Raw genomic sequence first — 17886 nt, forward strand, 5'->3', positions numbered from 1 at the left:
TACATTCTTTTATAAATGGTATTAATCTCAGTAATGCACTTTTCTTTCAATATACAAAAACAATTAATGCAATGTGCTATATTAGTAGCATAAAACACAAAGCCACATGAATCTCAAAAGATGCTAAATAAGTACTTAACCTTTAGGAAAGGTAGTAGAATACAACAGTTACTAATATGGCATTATGTAAAAAGGTGGATGTGTAACCGATGTGATTCTGCAATCTGTATTTGGGGTAAAAATGGGAGTTCATAACCCACTTGAATCTAATGTATGAAATATGATATGTCAAGAGTTTTGTAATGTTTTGAACAACCAATTAAAAAAAAACCCATTCAAGCAAGGTGTGAGAGAACATACCTGTAATTATAGTAACTCAGGAGGCTGAAGCAGAAGGATCACAATTTTGAGGCCAGACAGCAACTCAGTGAGATTCTCAGCAAGGCCCTGTTCTCAAAACAAAAAGTTAAATATACAATGTAGCTCAGAGGTAAAGTGTCCCTGGGTTCAATCCCCAGCAAAGCAAAAAACAAAGCATTCATGATAAAATCTTGCAATAAATTAGTCATAAAATATCTCCAACAAAACAAGGATCCATGAAAAATTGAGTTTTCCTGAAAGGCTGAGTAATTTCCCCAAGTTTAGACACAAAACAAGGATGTCTACTCTTACCACTTCTACTCAAAATTGTGCCAGAGGTAGTGATCACAGCAATTTGGCTTGGAAAAAAAAATGGACATTCAATTTAGAAACAATCTCATATTCTCTGTTTATAAATTACATGAATCTTGTATACAGAAACAACTAGTTATTCTAATTTATTAGACATTGCATCAAAGATCATTAAGGTTGCCTAAGTTCAACCTAGAAAGATCAATATCATTTCTATGTACTATCAATTAATATCTAAAATGAAACTCAGAATTCCACTTAACACATCAAAATATTTATGAATAAATTTAACAAGGAAAGTGTAAGATGTTTACACTGAATATTAGACTTACTAAATGAAATTAGTAAAATCTTACACAAATGGACTATATGATACTAATCGCTTAGAAAGCTTGATAAGATGATAATACTTTTCAAGTTAATGTATAGACTATTATATACTTGTCCAAGTTAATTCTAAAATTCATACATATATGCAATATATCCATAAGCCAAAACAATTTTGAGAGAGAATAAGATAGTTGGCATAGTATATTCATACTTCATACTTCATAATTTCATATTCATACTTCCTAATTTCAAAATTCAGTAGTGGTACTAATCCCAATTTGTTGTACAAGAATAAGGAGAGACATATAAATCAATGGAATATAATTGAGTGTTCCAAAAGTAACTTTTAAATTTATGGTAAACTGAATTTATAAGGTTTTCAAGAAAATTCAGTGTGGAGAATATTTTTCAATAAACACTACTGAGACAATTGTATGTTCCCATGGAATTTGGCCTTTTATCTCATATCATCTACACAGTTGACTAAAAAATAATCATATATCTAAATTTAAGTGTTAAATAGGCCAAACCCATACATGAGAACACAAGAATACATATTAACAGGAACAGGTAACACAATTTGTTCTAATGTATGACTCTGAACACAAAAGTAAGATAAGAAAAAAAAATCATGTCTATTAAACTTCACCAGAATTAAGATATTTGTGATTTGAAGAATACCATGAAAAATAAAAGGACAACTGAATGGAGAAATGTTTTCAAGTCATAAGTCATAGGGTTGATTAGTATAAACATATAACATTATCTAAAAACTAAAAAAAATACAAATTAAAATCAGCAAAATTATCTGAATACATATTTTTCAAAGAAGCTACAGTCATATCTAACAAGCACACAGAAAGATGATGCCTGCCATTTTTCATTAGAGAAATATAAATTGAAATAATGACACACATTTTAAAATCTAAAAGGTATATTTCTAAATTAAAAAAAAAAACATATCGAAGAGGCAAAATACTGTGTAATTCTATGATTTCCTAAAAAGGGCAAAATTATAGACACAGTAAAGAGATCAGCAATTTGTAAGGGATTAGGAGAAACAAAGATCAATAGGTTAAGTTCAGGGGAATATAGTGGTGAAATTCTTCTCTAAGATATAGATATAGATATCGTATACGTAATACTGATTTTTTTTGTCATTTGTGACTTATAATTACACATAATAGTGGGGTTCATTTTGACATTCATAAACGAACATATTTTGCTCCATTTCAATCCCTAGTACTTTCCCTTTCCTTTCTCTTAATCCCTTTCTGCTCATCAACTAGTCTTTTTTCTTTTTATTTATTGTTTTATAAAAGTGAAAGGAAAAACCATGGAAAGAAATTAAACAAATTATGTTTTGAGTATGATTGCAACAAATTCTACTTTTATGTATAATAATAATATATCAATTAAAAACAGAATTTATCAGGTGGAGTGGTCCATGCCTATAACCTCAGTACCCAGTGTTATGTTTTGAAGTTGTCTTCCAAAAGCTCATTTGTGAGACAATACAAAAATATTGAGAGGTGAAATGATTGGGTTATGAGAGTCTTAACCCAATTAGTGAATTAATCCCCTAATGGGGATTAACTGAGTTTAACTGAATGTGGGTAGGGTGTGGCTGGCTGAGGTAGGCACTAGGGATGTGCCTTTGGGGTATATATTTTGTATCTAGCAAGTAGAGTCTTTGCTTCCTGATCACCATGTGATCCACTTCCTTCTACCACAATCTTCCACCATGATGTTCTGCCTCACCTCAAGCCCAGAGGAATGGAGCTAGCTGTCTATGGACTGAGACTTCTGAAACTGTGAGCCCCCAAATAAGCTTTTCTTTCTCTAAAATTGCTCTAGTCATGTCTTTTAGTCACAACAACAAAAAAAGGTGATTAAAACACTCAGTTACTTGGAATAGAAATTTTTTAAAAAGATGGGAGGTAGCTCAGTGGCAGAACACAAGGCCCTGGGTTCAATCCACAGTACTCATAACAAAACTATGAAAAAACAAAAATCTCCAGATATTTATTAAACATGGATTTTACTTATACATATGTAAATTACAAACCTTATTTAGTAGTTTAGGGGATTCTCAGAGATAAAAGCAGAAAGAATATAGTTTTAATTCAAGCATATAAAACAATCTCACTTGAAAGTTGGGGAAAAAGAAGACTGACCTAAATAACATAGAAAATAAGTGGATCCAGGTGTGGTGGCACATGCCGGTAATCCTAGCACCTCAGAAGCTGAGGTAGACGGTTACAAATTTGAGGCCAGCCTCAGAAACTTAGTAAGGCCCTATGCAATAGACAGAGCAGATAGTCCTCCCTGCTGTGGGAGTCTTTATGTATTTAGCACATGTTCAGCCTGTGTCCAACTCCTAGATCACAGCATGGTAGTTGGGAACACTGTGTTCTATATTTTGCTTTTTTTTTTTTTTCCTACCAGGGTTTCTCCACTTATGCACAAAATATGTGTAGCACATATCTGCCCTCTCCTTTCAGATATGTGGTGATTTAAAGTTAATTTTGAAGTTGGTATAAGTAGGGGTTGACCTAAATCATCATACCATCACATCTACGAATTAATGTTAACTATTTATGCACGCAGCGCGCGCACACACACACACACACACACACATTTTTTCTGCTCACCTGCTATCATGGCAATACTTTTCCTATGCTTTGTGTTCGCCAATGGGTAATATGATTACAGGATATATTTATCAACAAAGTATATGGCCCCCCAAAATACCTTCCTTGGATCAGTAGAAAAATTTAATTTTCAGAGGGTTTTCTCAAAGCATTAAATGTCAAATAATCTTTTTAAAACAGAAAATGGGAATTCTGTTCTCCAAGAACACTCTTCTGAATGCAGAGATGATTTGTTTCCTGACACTGATGTTTCTCAACAGTGGCTTTTAATAAACTGAAATCACATCTTCAAAAAAAATTAGTGGGATGTTACAGATGTATTTACTGACAATATGTAAAAACAGGGTTTTCAGGGTATGTGAGGCATAGGAACTCATCTTTGAAGAAATATTATTGATGTTAAAACCAGTCACTTGGTAATGAGGAGCCAGTGAGGAAGAAAGGAAAAGAGTCCCCAGAGTTTGATGAAGTGTGTTCCTGAAGCACTTGTATTTGGAGCAGATGATAATAAGGGAAGGTGCTTTGGTATTCTCTCCCTAAGCATCCACTTAGCACCTGAACCCAATGTTTTTGGTTTATTTCTATTTTAGGGTGGCTTTCTTTTTTCCATCAAAATGATAATATAAAATATTCTTTTCAAATATTTTTAGATTTACAGTAAGTCTCAAGAATTTTTACAGTTTCATATACCTATCAGCTTCGTATACTATTAACATGTTTCAAAATGATAGTGTATTTGTGAAAACTTGGAAGTTAGTACTTTTTCAAAACTATTAATGGAACTATAGACACTCTTTGTATTTTACCAGGACTTCCACTTAAAGTCATATTCTCATTTCACTATCTATCCAGAATACCTCATGAGAGTTAACTGAAAACTGTACAACTTACTCATTGCTGCATATTGTCACATAGCTTTGGGGCTCAAAGCCTCACAGACATTACTCACAGTTTCCCCATGTCAAGAATCCAGATGTAGATAATGGCATAGACCAAGTTTTCCTGATATCTCAGAGGGAAGAATCCCATTCCAAGATTACATGATTGTTTTTAGGAGACAATGCTGCACCAGTTGTGAAGACTTCACAGCTGAAGTATTTCAAGCCTTTAAAGAATTAATAATAACCCATTATATAGTCTTCAAAGAACTGTACCATGAACAGTGGAGAAAACACTTCTTGAAACATTCTATGAGGCCAATTTACCCTGATATCACAAATAGTAAGAGTTTACCATAAAATGATGTTACAGATCAATATGCTTTATAAACATAAGAGGGAAAGTCCTTAAATAAATACCACCAAAACAAATGAGCAACATGTAAACTATTATTCATTATGATAAAATGTAATTATCTCAGTAGTGAAAGTTTGGCTCAACATAGAAAATAATTTAATACAAAATATTAATAGGACAAAGGAAAAAAATGACCATCTGTAGAAATGCACAATAATTATTTTGACAAAAACCAAAACACATTCATGGTATTAATACCCAATAAACTAGGCATAGAAGAGAAATTTCTTCACCTAAAAAGGCAATCTATGAAAAGCTCATATAACAGAGTATCATGAAAGTCTCAGTAATTTCCCTTAGATTATGTATGATAAGAATGTGCACTCTTGCCATTTCTCTTCAACATTTACTGGATGATGTAGCCATGGCAGTCAGTTTAGAAAAATAAATGTTATGGTTTGGATATCTAACATCCCCTGAAAAGCTCATGTGTTAGGCAATCCAGAAATGTTTAGTGGTGACATGATTAGATTATGAGAGCGGTAACCTCATCAGTGGATTAATCTGTTTGATAGATTAGTAATTTAAATAAACTACTGGGTGGTAACTATATAGATGGAGTATGGCCTCTAACTATGTCTTATTTCTGGTCAGTGTCTCTCTCTCTCTCTCTCTCTCTCTCTCTCTCTCTCTCTCTCTCTCTCTCTCTCTCTCTCTCTCTCCTCTCTGCTTCTTGGACGTCCTTAGCTGAGTAGCTTTCCTCTGTGATATCCTTCTACCATGATGCTATACCTCACCTCAGGCCCAGAGCAATGAAGTTGGCTAACTATAGACTGAGACATCTGAAACCTTGAGCTCCCCCAAATCCTTTCCTCCTATAAGTTGTGCCTGTGAGGTACTGTGGATATAGTGACAAAAATCTAACACAATAAATATGAGACATCCAGTTTAGAAAGGAAAAAGTGAAACTACCTAAATTTGCAAATGACATGCGTATATAAAATCCTAAGTTATCACTAAATAAGATTAGAATATAAAAACAAGCTCAGTAATTATTCAGTATAAATACGGTCAGTACAAAATTAATTGCATTTCTATATAATGGCTATTAATTAATCTAACAATGAAGGCTCACTCATATGGAAGTAAAAAAAAGTTGATCACATAAAAACAGAATGTAAAATGATGGTCTCTAGAGGTTAGGAATTGTAGCAGGTTGCAGAGACAGAAAAGGGTTGTTTAACGATTACCAAAATACTCCTTAGATAGGAGTAATAAGTTCTACTCATCTATAGCACAGTAGGGGGACTATAATTTATGACAATTCAATATCTCAAAAAAAGTAAAAGAGGGATGTTGGTTGGTCTCCAATACTAAGAAATATTAATTACACTGATTTGATCATTACATGTTTTATACATGATCAAATTATCTCATCAAACCCATAAATATGTACAATTAATATGTGATAATTAAAAATAAAAAACAGCAAATAATTTCATTACTAATAGCATAAAAGGAATACATACTTAGGCATACATTCAACAAAGTATGTATGAGGTATGTCCACTGAAAACTGCAAAACCTACTAAAGAAATTAAGTAAATCCAACACAAATATTAAACAAAATTCTTTATCATTACTCAGTAGGTTTAATATTGTTATGATGGCAATACTTTCCAAATGGGTCTATAGATTCAATATCATTCTTACGAAAATTCTTGCTTCTTTAAAAAGTTTTTCAGTAGTTGACAAAATTATTCTGAAAGTCACATGGAAATAACTTTCTCTAGAACTATCATACCATCTTAGAACAAAATTGGAGTACTTAATTTGTTAAATATCCTAATATCTGAACTTACTATAGTCTTACACTAAACAGACATTATAGTATTGGTATAGCAAATAATATTTCAATAAAATCAAGTTGAGTGTCCAAAAAGTATTCCCTACATTTGTAGTGAACCGATTTAATAAGATTGCCTAGAAAATTCAATATGGAAAATTACTTTTTCAACAAATGTTGCCTAGACATGCTATTATTAGCATACATGTTATACTCTTTGCTTACTCTGTATATATATACATATATATATATATATATATATATATATATATATGTATATATATATATATTGAACTTTCAACAGGTCATAAACTTAAAAGCAATACCTTAAATAAATGGAGAAGATGACTGAAGGGAGCTTGACAGTGATTCCTGGTCTCCTCACAACACAAAAAGGAGGCAGTAAAGGAAAAGCAGAATTGAAAGGTGGTGTGACAGATACCAGACCTGATTATAAAATGAAGGTATAAGAACAATGATGAAAAACCAAAGCCTATGGAAAGGGTTGATTTTACTATACTTTGTACCTTTCTAAACTCTGTAGGAATATAGCTACACCACTTAACTGCTAGTATAAATTATATGTTACTATGCCACTTAACTGCTGACTAAACTAAAATCTCATTGGCTTAATTCTTAGAACTTTAGCTCTTAGGGAGATGAACTCAAGTCATCTTGAGTTATTGCTCCCTATGGTGAAGGCCATTTCACAATGACATAGGTGTTTAATGTCTTTGTTCTACACCTGGGAACTACTTACCTTAAATTCCCTGTGCATGGTCTTTGGTCATGTAGACCAAGAATCCAAGCCCACCAATGTTGTAATGGTTAAGAAATGATGTCAAATTTCCTATAAAAGCCCCATGTTACCTCAGCTCAGGGCCCAGATCTTCAGAGCACCACCTCATCTGGGTCTGCCAGTATAAAAAAACCCGGATTCTCCAACCCTCTGAGTGATGCTTGGTCTCTTGTTAAGTGTAACTGCCATACCATTTTCCAGAGGTCTCAGTGGGATTCCAACCATTCAGGTCCTTGGAACTGCCATTTGATTTGATGGTAGAGAGGGAGCACCGGAACTGACAGAAGAGTGCACACCACCTGAAGACTTTTCTGGGTTCCTTTAGGCTGATGCTCCAGTTCCCCCAGAATGGCTGAACCCCAACTAGACTCAGAGGAAGGACAGACCAACTCACCAGGATCCACTGACCACAGGAAAAGGTAGGTTCCAGGACCCAAGTCAGGCGTATCCCTCTGGATAGAAAGAGTCTTATCACCTCTCAGAGCAGCATGAATATGCTCCATGACAATTTGGAGTGGAAACTGCAGCTGCAAAGGAAAGGAAGGGGCTAAGGCAGTAGCTTAGTAGGCTCCAAGGCAGTTCAGAGCGGAAACTACAGCTCTAAACGGGAAGGGGGGGACACGGAACACACAGCTTGAGTATAGGCTGAGCTCCCAGGAAAGAGGGGAAGCAAAAGAAGCAATGTTAAACTTCTTGCAAGTTTTATTTTTCTTTAAAACCCTTTTTCTGAGGACTTCACATGCTTAAATATCTGGGCTGACTCTATAATCGGATCCAACTGTGGTCTGATAAAGTTATTTTATGCATGCCCCTTCTAGAGTAATAATAACCATGTTAACTTTTTGTCTTCATCTTTTTCTGAGCTCAATTTTTTATGATAAATTCACCTTTTCTCCTGAACCAATTAGTCCTATTTTGTCTAACTGAAGTTTATTGCCCTCTGTTTTTCTTTCTGCTGTCTTTATTCAGAGGCCAGCTGTTCAAGCTCTCAAATACACTAGAAAAAGAAAGTCATCTTCTCCTTTGAAGAGTCCTAAGCAGGAAAATAAACAGTAGTGATGGTGGCAGTAAATCTGCCTCCTCAAGGAGGCAAGGCCAGCTGAACCTTTGACTTCAACATCCACCATGACTAACAAAACTTCATTCCCAATGTTTAAAACTTCACAAGGTTCTATTTTAATTTCTAAAGGGCTAAATCTGACAGTCTATTATAATAAATCCTTATAACTCTTTTTTATCCCACCTGTGGAAGTCATACAGGCAAAAAGCAATAAAGTCTTTGTTTTCTGCCGATTTTCATGTATATGTGAGCACACTGGTATATTGTATACTGTGTCTACATGTGTGCTTGAAAAACACCAAAAATTGACATTTGAGAGCACTCATAAGGGGCTGGGGTTGTGGCTCAGGGGTAGAGAGCTCACCTTGCATGTACCAGGCCCTGGGTTCGATCCTCAGCACCATATAAAAATAAACGAAATAGAGCTACTGTGTCCAACTACAAGTAAAAAAATAAATATTTTAAAAAAATAAAGAGTGTTCATAAAATTAAAAGAATGGATACAAATACCTTTCATTTCACATAACTTAAAATGATTAAAGAGATAAAAATTTTAAAATGTTGTTGAATTTACTAATCCACACATTTTTTCCTAGGTGATCAGCTAATGAAGGGTATTGTTTTCTATAAAATGTTTAATGTCAATTGCTTCTAGGATTTTTCTTCAACATAAAATTGGCTTAAAATGGTAACTAAACTTGATTTTCATGAATAACCTAAGTTAAAACTGCACAAACTAGAATAAGTGGAGTGCCTGGTATATGGCTTAGTGGTAAAGCATGTCCTGGGTTAGATCCAGAATATCACCAAAAAAAGAAAAAAAGATTTTAAACTCAGTGAGAACAGGCCATCCTTTGAAGGATACCATATCTAAGTGGCATAATGGAGGATGACAAGACTGTTTTCTTTAACTGTATTTTTCAATCTTTACATAATGATCATATGTTTGTAACATTTTGGACATTTTTAAATTGCATATATAGCACCAAAAAAACTAAAGACAAGTATTAAGTAATAAATTCATAAAAATTATTCTAAAACAATGGGAAAATAAGATTTAACACAAAAAGGATAAACATTTATAATTTTAAAATATTGTTGATCATTGGAAAGTTTAAGATTGCTGTTTCTGGGTCTACACTAAAAGCAAGATGATTAAGGATTAAAATTCTACTTTCATGTATTGTTCTACACACAAGGATAAAAGGAGAAAAAACTAAAAAGATGATCTTCTTGGTTATTTGGAACCAAGGAGGGTTCAATATTCTGACTTAAACTTTACTCCTCCTAAAGGCCCACATTCCTGGACTTCTGACTCTAGGAATGTGGCCAACAATGATGGTAAGAAGAATCTGAGGCAGCTGCAGTAGCTTATTCCTCTACCTGCCCTGACTGTAAGCTAAGAAAAAATCTGTATGTGCAACTTTGTCTGTTTTAAAGGTTCCCATCTGTCAGCCATCTTTTTGATGATCCTCTTGTCTGCCTGCTTTTTATATCTGTTACTAGTTCTTTAACACTTGGACCATACTACATTGATCTTACTGGTAGTCTCTGGGAAAGAAAAATCTTGGCTGAATGGGCCACCCATATGTATGGCCCTGTCTAAGAGAAAGATGTTCCACTATAACACAATCTAATTGCACCATTGGCCCAAAGAATATTGACATAAATTTTGGAAGACACTCTGTTTTAAGAAGATGAAATTGAGAGTCTGGAAGAATTAAGCACCAAATTTCACGTCCACTGGTAAGAATAGGAGAGAGGCATCATGCCAGGTTCCACACAGGTTGCCATTACTCCACTGAGACATGAGTTGAAGATATCTGGAAGTAGTCTAAAACAAAAGAGCAAAGACACAAGGAGAGGTCATTTAAACAAACTTGACTTTCAACCATTTTATCTAATCCCTGACTGCATAAAGATAGAGGACCTTATAATAAATGACTATTTTGCAACAAGACCAAAGATGAAGGGAAAACTTTTAGGTATCAAGTAAAAACAGGTTATAAGATTAAACCATCTCATTTGGACACCAATCTGTCATTTCTTTGTAATCTACATTTGGCACATAAAGTCACCAAATTATAAAATAATGCAGACAGCAATTTCAATTTATGAGAGAAGAACACAATTATCATGCAAAGAAAGAGAAACCAGAAAAGCTTATATTTTCTATTTGTTTCTCTAGAAAACCTCCAGTTTACATTGGTGATTATCTTGTCTCCATCCTTCATCATAGAAATGCCACTTCTAAGTACTGTGTATAGAATACAAGGTTGCTCTTTACATGTAGTGACATTATTTACTTGGTGCCATGCTCTAATACTAAGGATGAGGGGAACATTTTCAGATTTTATTTTAACTAATATCTGGCCTTAAAATTATCTTTATACAATATTGAATTCCAGAGGCAATGGCTGCAGCCATCTTGGTAAAACAAGTTACCACAATTAATACACAGTAGAACTATATATAAAATATCACTATTAATGAATTAATGTCTCCATCCCACCAGATTAGCTTTTAGAACATGCTATTGACCATTTTATTACTTGCACCCAAGACCCATGCTCTTGAGTCTCAGAGATGCACTTGTAGAAATGTTCCTTCACAGAAGAATGTGCCCCTCTCTACACAGTCATGCTGACATTATTTTTTCCACACTGAAGGCTCCAAACAACTCCTAGTCACCTTTCTGGAGTCCTGAATTGTTTCTGGACTGTTTTGTTTTTGTCTCTCTTGGTAGTTTAAGGTGAAGAAATCCCTGTTCAACACCAGTTGAGGAATTCCATCTTCAATAACCAGGACAGTCAACATCTATTCATACTTAAACTATGTGGAGGACTGCCAAGGGTTCATCCCTAAATCATGGATCAAGTCAATAATATGAAGATGGATAAGTTGTTTACTAATCAACAAAATGGAAATCTGAAAAAGTCACAAGCATGAAAACTTTCTAAGAATATGATAGATGATCAAAGACCACAATTCTCCTTCCATAAGTCAATGTTACAATAATATGTGCTGCCTGAAATACATAAATGTACACAATTTAAATGTTTTTATTTTGCTGAGAATTGAAAATAATTTCTGGTAATTGCTGATTAAAATGTAAGAAAATACTGCATACATTACAAGTGATTAGCATAAGGAAATATCACATGGATGTTTACAGAAATGAGATGGATGAAATTATGAACTATAGATAACGTCTGTATCTTGTATGGAGGAAACTTAAAACAATATAATGAGGCTTACATCTGCACAGTAATGAAGTTGCTGGTCTCTGCATTCAGACTGGGAAAATTAGTGTTCTGTCTACACAAAGTAATGACTTTGTAAACATACTAATAGGAAAAATTAAGTCATAAAATGGAAACATTCACAGATTTTTTTTAGCATGAGTCTGAGAAAATTTTGCCTTTTTAGCTCCCAGACTAGTTTGTCTTTTTCCTTTTCAATAGGAGATATTTCAGTAAGAATTCTGAAAACTTAAAACAGAATAAATAACATCTGTCATTTCTAGCAAAAGTGATATTTTCATTTAAATTATCAATGAGTGGTAGAAAAAAGATTAAAATAACTGAAATGAGTATTTATTTATAATGCTTTATATTTTATATTTTTTTTATTTCTTACATACATGACAATAGTGGAATGCATTAAAATCATAATTATCCATTCACAACACCATTTTTCATAACTCTGTATGTAAAGTATGTTCACTCCAAATTATGCCATTATACATGAGCTCTCTTATTACTATTACTTTTGAATAACAATTCTTAATACACATTTATACCACAATTTATCATATTTCTGATTGTATATAAGATATGTTGACACCAAATTCACATCTTCATACATGTATTTTGTGTAACGATGAGGGTCTCCTTCCACCATAAAACTATCATTAATGGATTTTTAAACACAGGAATGAAAAGCCTTATTATGTAACATAAAAAGACAAATTTGGTTACAGACACTGTTATCCAGATTTCCTGTGATTGATTTATAGCATGCCACTCTACCCTTTTCTTTTTTAGTCCAAACTTTAGTAAGAGATGATAGTCACAGCATCCATTACGACAGACTGTAATGTATGCTTTGAAATGAAGAGAAATGGTTTTGACAAATCATACAGATATTACAAAAATGTAGTTTAGGTCAGTTGTATCTCAGGGCAGATCTCCAGGTGGCAGGAAATCATTTCTTACTGAATTTATGAAGGTAGTATGGAAAATGCATGGTTACAGAGCAAGAAAACAAGAAATTTGTGTGTGTGTGTGTGTGTGTGCAGTCTCAGGGATCTATAGGTTTTGTAGACATGGTTCCTGGACACAACCCTGCTGCTGCCCAGCAGAGATCCACAGGGCATAAGCAAGAAGTTGTGTAGCATAAGTGGATAGTCTTCCCCACTGCCAGATTCTTTGTTTAGCCAGCACATGTGTAGAGTCTTCATTAAGACTTTGTCAATCTCTCAGATCATTGAATGGAGATTTGGGGGTATGTTGTGCTGACCTTGTTCTTGTTTACCCCACTGATCTATCCATATCTGTGCATAACACATGTGTATCACTTATTTGCCACCTGCAAAACCTTGAGCATCCACATATTCATTTTCAGATATTTATAAACAGGAATTAGCCTAAATCATCATTTAAAAAAATATACAAATTTGTATCCTGCTAAAATGTGGTAATGAGGAGATCTGTTCTGTGTCTTTTGAGCTTGGTCACAGGTAATAACATTCCCTGACAGGTGTGTTGAGAAAATACTTGATCTCACAGAATTCTTGATGGAGCCACAGTGCAGTGGCACACACTTGTAATCTCAGTGGCTCCAGAGGCTGAGACAGGATGATCAGGAGTTCAAAGCCAGCTTCAGCAACAGAAAAGTGCTAAGCAACTCAGTGAGACCTTGTCTCTAAATAAAATACAAAATAGGGCTAGGGATGTAGCTGAGTGGTCAAGTACCACTGAGTTCATTCCCCAGTACCAAAAATAAGAATTCTTGATGGAGTCTAAAATAAGATCTTAACTATCATAGGGCTTTCTGAGAGGCTTGAAAGGACAGTTGTCTATTGATCATTTGTAGAAGGAATGCTATACCAAGAAAAACTTCTCCTGACTGCATAGATATGATTCATGATCCTGTCACTGACATTTTTCCAATATTGGCTTCTAATATCCAAAAGTCATGTCTTCCAAAAATGCTTTAAGAGGGATCTTAAGATATACCACCACATACTATCCAAATACAGAGCTTCTGGAATATGTGAGGCATAGGCATCTACTTTTGAAAAAGTGGTTAATGACACTTAAACTGGTGACTGAGTTACAGGGAGTGCAATGAAGAAAGAGAAGGAGAGACCCTGGATCTTGATGATGTATGTAAGTTTGGCAGGGTGGATAGATAGGAAAATATGGCAAAGCAATTTTCTTATTTGCCCATTCTTCTCTTGAGCCCAAGATATCTTTGTTCATTTTTCACACAAAATGCACTTAACAAATGCACTTAACAAATCCAAACTCTATAATAAAATCTCAAAACAATTTAGGCATAGAAGGAACTTTCTTTACCTAAAATGTCACACACAAAAAAAAATCTCATATAAAATCATTTGTTATCTGAAAAAAAATCAAAATTTTCCTCAATTTAGAAACAAGTCAAGATTGTCCACTCTTACCATTTTAATGTTTACTGGAAGATGATGTCAGGACAATGACACTAGAAAAAAATGAATATCAGACATAAAGATTAGAAAGAATGTCAAACTTTCTCTGCAAATGACATTATTCTATATTTAGAATAATAAGGACATTAATGAATGCAATTAGAAGTAAAAATGAGTCTGGTAATGTTTCAGGACAGATAAAAACACATAAACCCATTGCATTTCTATACAGTAGCAACAAATGATCTAAAAAGGAAATCCCAAAACTATTCTTCCTTAAATAGCATTATAAAAGTAAAAGTACTTGGGAATAAATTTAATAAAATAAGTATAGTTTATAGACAATGAACTAAACTTATTGAAATTTATTAAATACTAATTATAAATGGAAATATTTGATGTTCATTAATTAGAAGGCTTATTATTGTTAAGATAGCAATAACTTCCAAGTGGTTCTATAGATTTAATGCAATCCATATTTAAATCCAAGAGGGCATTCTTTTTTTTTACTAAATTGATAATCTGTTTATAAAATTCTAATATAAATGTAATATATCCAGACCAGACAAAATAATCTTGAGAAAGAATAACAAAGTTAGCATGGTAATCTCATAGGTCCTGATTTCAAAAATTACTTTAAAGGCATAGTATTAAAGTCTTATGGGGCTGTTGTAAGGATAGATATTTATATTAATGGAGTAAAACTGAGTGCCCAAACATAACCCTTACATATGATCAATTATTTCTAACATTGCTAAGTTCATACAATATGGAAACTATTCTTAATCAAATGTTTCCAGTTGGATTTCACACATAATTGGGATTCATCTATCACAACATATAAATAATTAAAGCAAATTGTTCATACACCTAACACACAAATAGTATTGCTAAATAGGAATATTATGTAGAGTAAAAGAAATACATCTTTGTGGCCTTCAGTTAAAAAATATCCTCTAAGATAAACATTAAAACAGTAAATGCACAAGAAATAGGAGAAAAATATAGATATATTGAAATTTATCACAATTAAGGATTATATGATCAAAAAACTTTTTTAAAAGACACCTCAAAAGAATAGGAGAAAATCTTTCCAAGTCATATAGCTAACATGGGTCTATTTTCCAGAATCCATAAACATAACTTACAAATCAAAACTAAAAAGGAAAATATCACAATTGAAAAATAAATTATTTGAATAAACTATTTTGCAAAAAGCTATACAATGTGCACCCAAAGACACTAAATATATTTTGTCTTGGGGAAATGCAAATCTAAATCATTATCAGACGTGCTTCATAAATATGAAAGACATGTCACTAAACGAAAAAAAAATGAAAGAAAAAAATTTCATAATTCAATTTATATGACACTCTGCAAAAGTATAGATATAGTAAAAAGATTAGTGATTGGAAAAGAGTAAGATTGAATTTGTGACTACAGGAAATTGCTTTAGGGCAATTAATTCCCTATAGTAACTTAATGATAAATTCATAATTATGATTTTCAAATCCTACTTTAATAAAACATGAACTTCAATATATAAAAACTAACAATATGTATGTATATCTAACAAGAGAGTGTCAAACTATATGTGGCAGAAACTGATAGAAGAGCAAAGAGAAAAAGATGAATGCACTATTATATTTGGAAATACCAACACCCTCTACGAGGAGTGGATAGATCCAGGAGGCGTATTTTCAGTAAAGATACATTTGAAACCAATAGTACTATCAATCATTAGGATATAATTGAAAACCACAAGTATCTTCAACAATCACATACATACTCTACTTACTGTTACATGGAACATCCATCAAGATAGACTACATTCTGATCCAAATAACATATTCAGAAGAATGGAAATCATATCCTGTATGCTCTCAGACCACAATGGACTTAAGTTACAAATCAAAGAGTAAGCGAAAAGATAACTAAAAAATCTCAAAATGCATGAGGATTAAATGATGCATTTTCAAATAACATGTTGATGAAGGAAAACACCTTAAGAGAAAACAAAATCTGATGTGAATGAAAATAAAACACAAGTCTTCAAAATTTGATACAAAAAAAAAACAGAACTGGGAGGCTGGAGTTGTGGCTAAGCAGTAGAGCATGTACAAGGTACTGGGTTTGATCCTCAGCACCACATAAAAATAAATAAATAAAATAAAGGTATTGTGTCCAACTACAACTGAAAAAAAAACATTTAAAAAAACAGAACTGGGAGGGAAATTCATAAGCGCTAAGTAAATCATCTAAGTTTCAATCTTTGGAATACAGAAAAAGAAGAACAATAAAATTAAATCCAAAATAAATAGAAGATATATTATTTAAAAAATCAAAAAAGTAATAATTAAAGCAATTAGAATCTCTGAATGAACATTGATAACTTACTGGTTCCCAGAACATGGAAATGTCTAAAATTGTGAGGGTACCCACAATATTCTAAACTATATTCTTGCTTTACATTTTAAATGAGAACATAATGATTTTTAGAAATGAGCAAAGGCACACTAACACAGGGAAAGTTTACAACTTTACTAAATTGCATAGTTTAAAACTGCTACAAGAAGGCTGGGGATGGAGCTAGGGTTGTAGCTCAGTGATAGAGCACTTGCCTAACTCATGTAAGGCACTGGGTTCAATCCTCAGCACCACATAAAAATAAATAAATAAAATACAGGTATTGTGTCCGTGTATAACTATTTTTTTTTAAATGAGAGCTGGGGATGTAGCTCAATGTTAGTCAATGTTAAAGCACTTGCCTAGCATGCATGAGGCCCTGCGTTCAATCCCCAGCACCACAATCTCTCTATATTATATATATTTACATATATAATAATAAATAAACCTTAAATTGCATAAGAATAGATTTTAATCTCATCACCACAAGGTATACAAATTGGTGAGGTGCTCTATACAATAATTAGCTTAAATAAAACGTAATGCAATGTATATATATAGGTCAAAGCATAAATTTTACACCATAAACACAATTATTGTCAACTAAAATTACATAGATAAATTTGGCGAATTATGAATAATTAAGAAATTTAAGTACATAAATACGTACGCAGTGTAAGAGACCGCGTGACAGAAAGAATGTCTACAAAATAGCAGCAACAGTCTGAGAAACAAGAAAATTAATGAGGTTTGTATACGAACAGAACACCACATTACACATAAGGTCATGCAGATACACAAGCGAGAAGATGTGTCTGTCTGCAGGGAAAGCCAGCCAGCCGCCCCTACTCCCTACCTCCAATCCAGCGCCATCCTCCTCCGCATCTCAGAGATTCCGGCAGCTTCGCCACCTCCCAAGGCTTTGCTGCAACTCCTGCTTTGCTGGCGGGGTTCCTTTGGCGCGCAGCTGCGGAACTCCTTTAATCCCTTTTCCGGTCTGACTGCTCAAAGCTTCCGATGTGTGGCATGCTGGATGCAGTTGAGTAGGGTCCTGAATTTTCTTATCCACGAATCCCACCTACCTCTTAAGAAGGACCCAGGGTACAAGAACCTGCAGTCCATGTAGGGACATCCAAGATCGCTGGGACTACTGATTCATGAGCCTAGGATTTCTCTCTGCCCCTCTGTCCCTTTGCTCCTGACATC

At 33.7% G+C, this 17886-nt stretch overlaps 1 long non-coding RNA gene across 1 annotated transcript in view; it reads right to left on the minus strand.

The window, feature by feature from the left end:
- Positions 1 to 17636, minus strand: part of LOC131423604 (uncharacterized) — a 49104-nt gene extending 31468 nt beyond the window's left edge. The window contains exons 1-5 of the long non-coding RNA XR_009225348.1: positions 17537 to 17636; positions 14287 to 14327; positions 7065 to 10431; positions 4606 to 4761; positions 361 to 447 (exon numbers count right to left, since the gene is read on the minus strand). This is a non-coding gene — a long non-coding RNA (uncharacterized LOC131423604). The remainder of the gene's footprint in view (positions 1 to 360; positions 448 to 4605; positions 4762 to 7064; positions 10432 to 14286; positions 14328 to 17536) is intronic.
- Positions 17637 to 17886: the final 250 nt, after the last annotated feature.

This window comes from Marmota monax, unplaced genomic scaffold (genome assembly GCF_021218885.2).
Source record: "Marmota monax isolate L192 unplaced genomic scaffold, Marmota_monax_Labrador192_F-V1.1 WCK01_AAM20220418_F8-fsc00179, whole genome shotgun sequence".
In the NCBI taxonomy this organism is placed as follows: Eukaryota; Metazoa; Chordata; class Mammalia; order Rodentia; family Sciuridae; genus Marmota; species Marmota monax.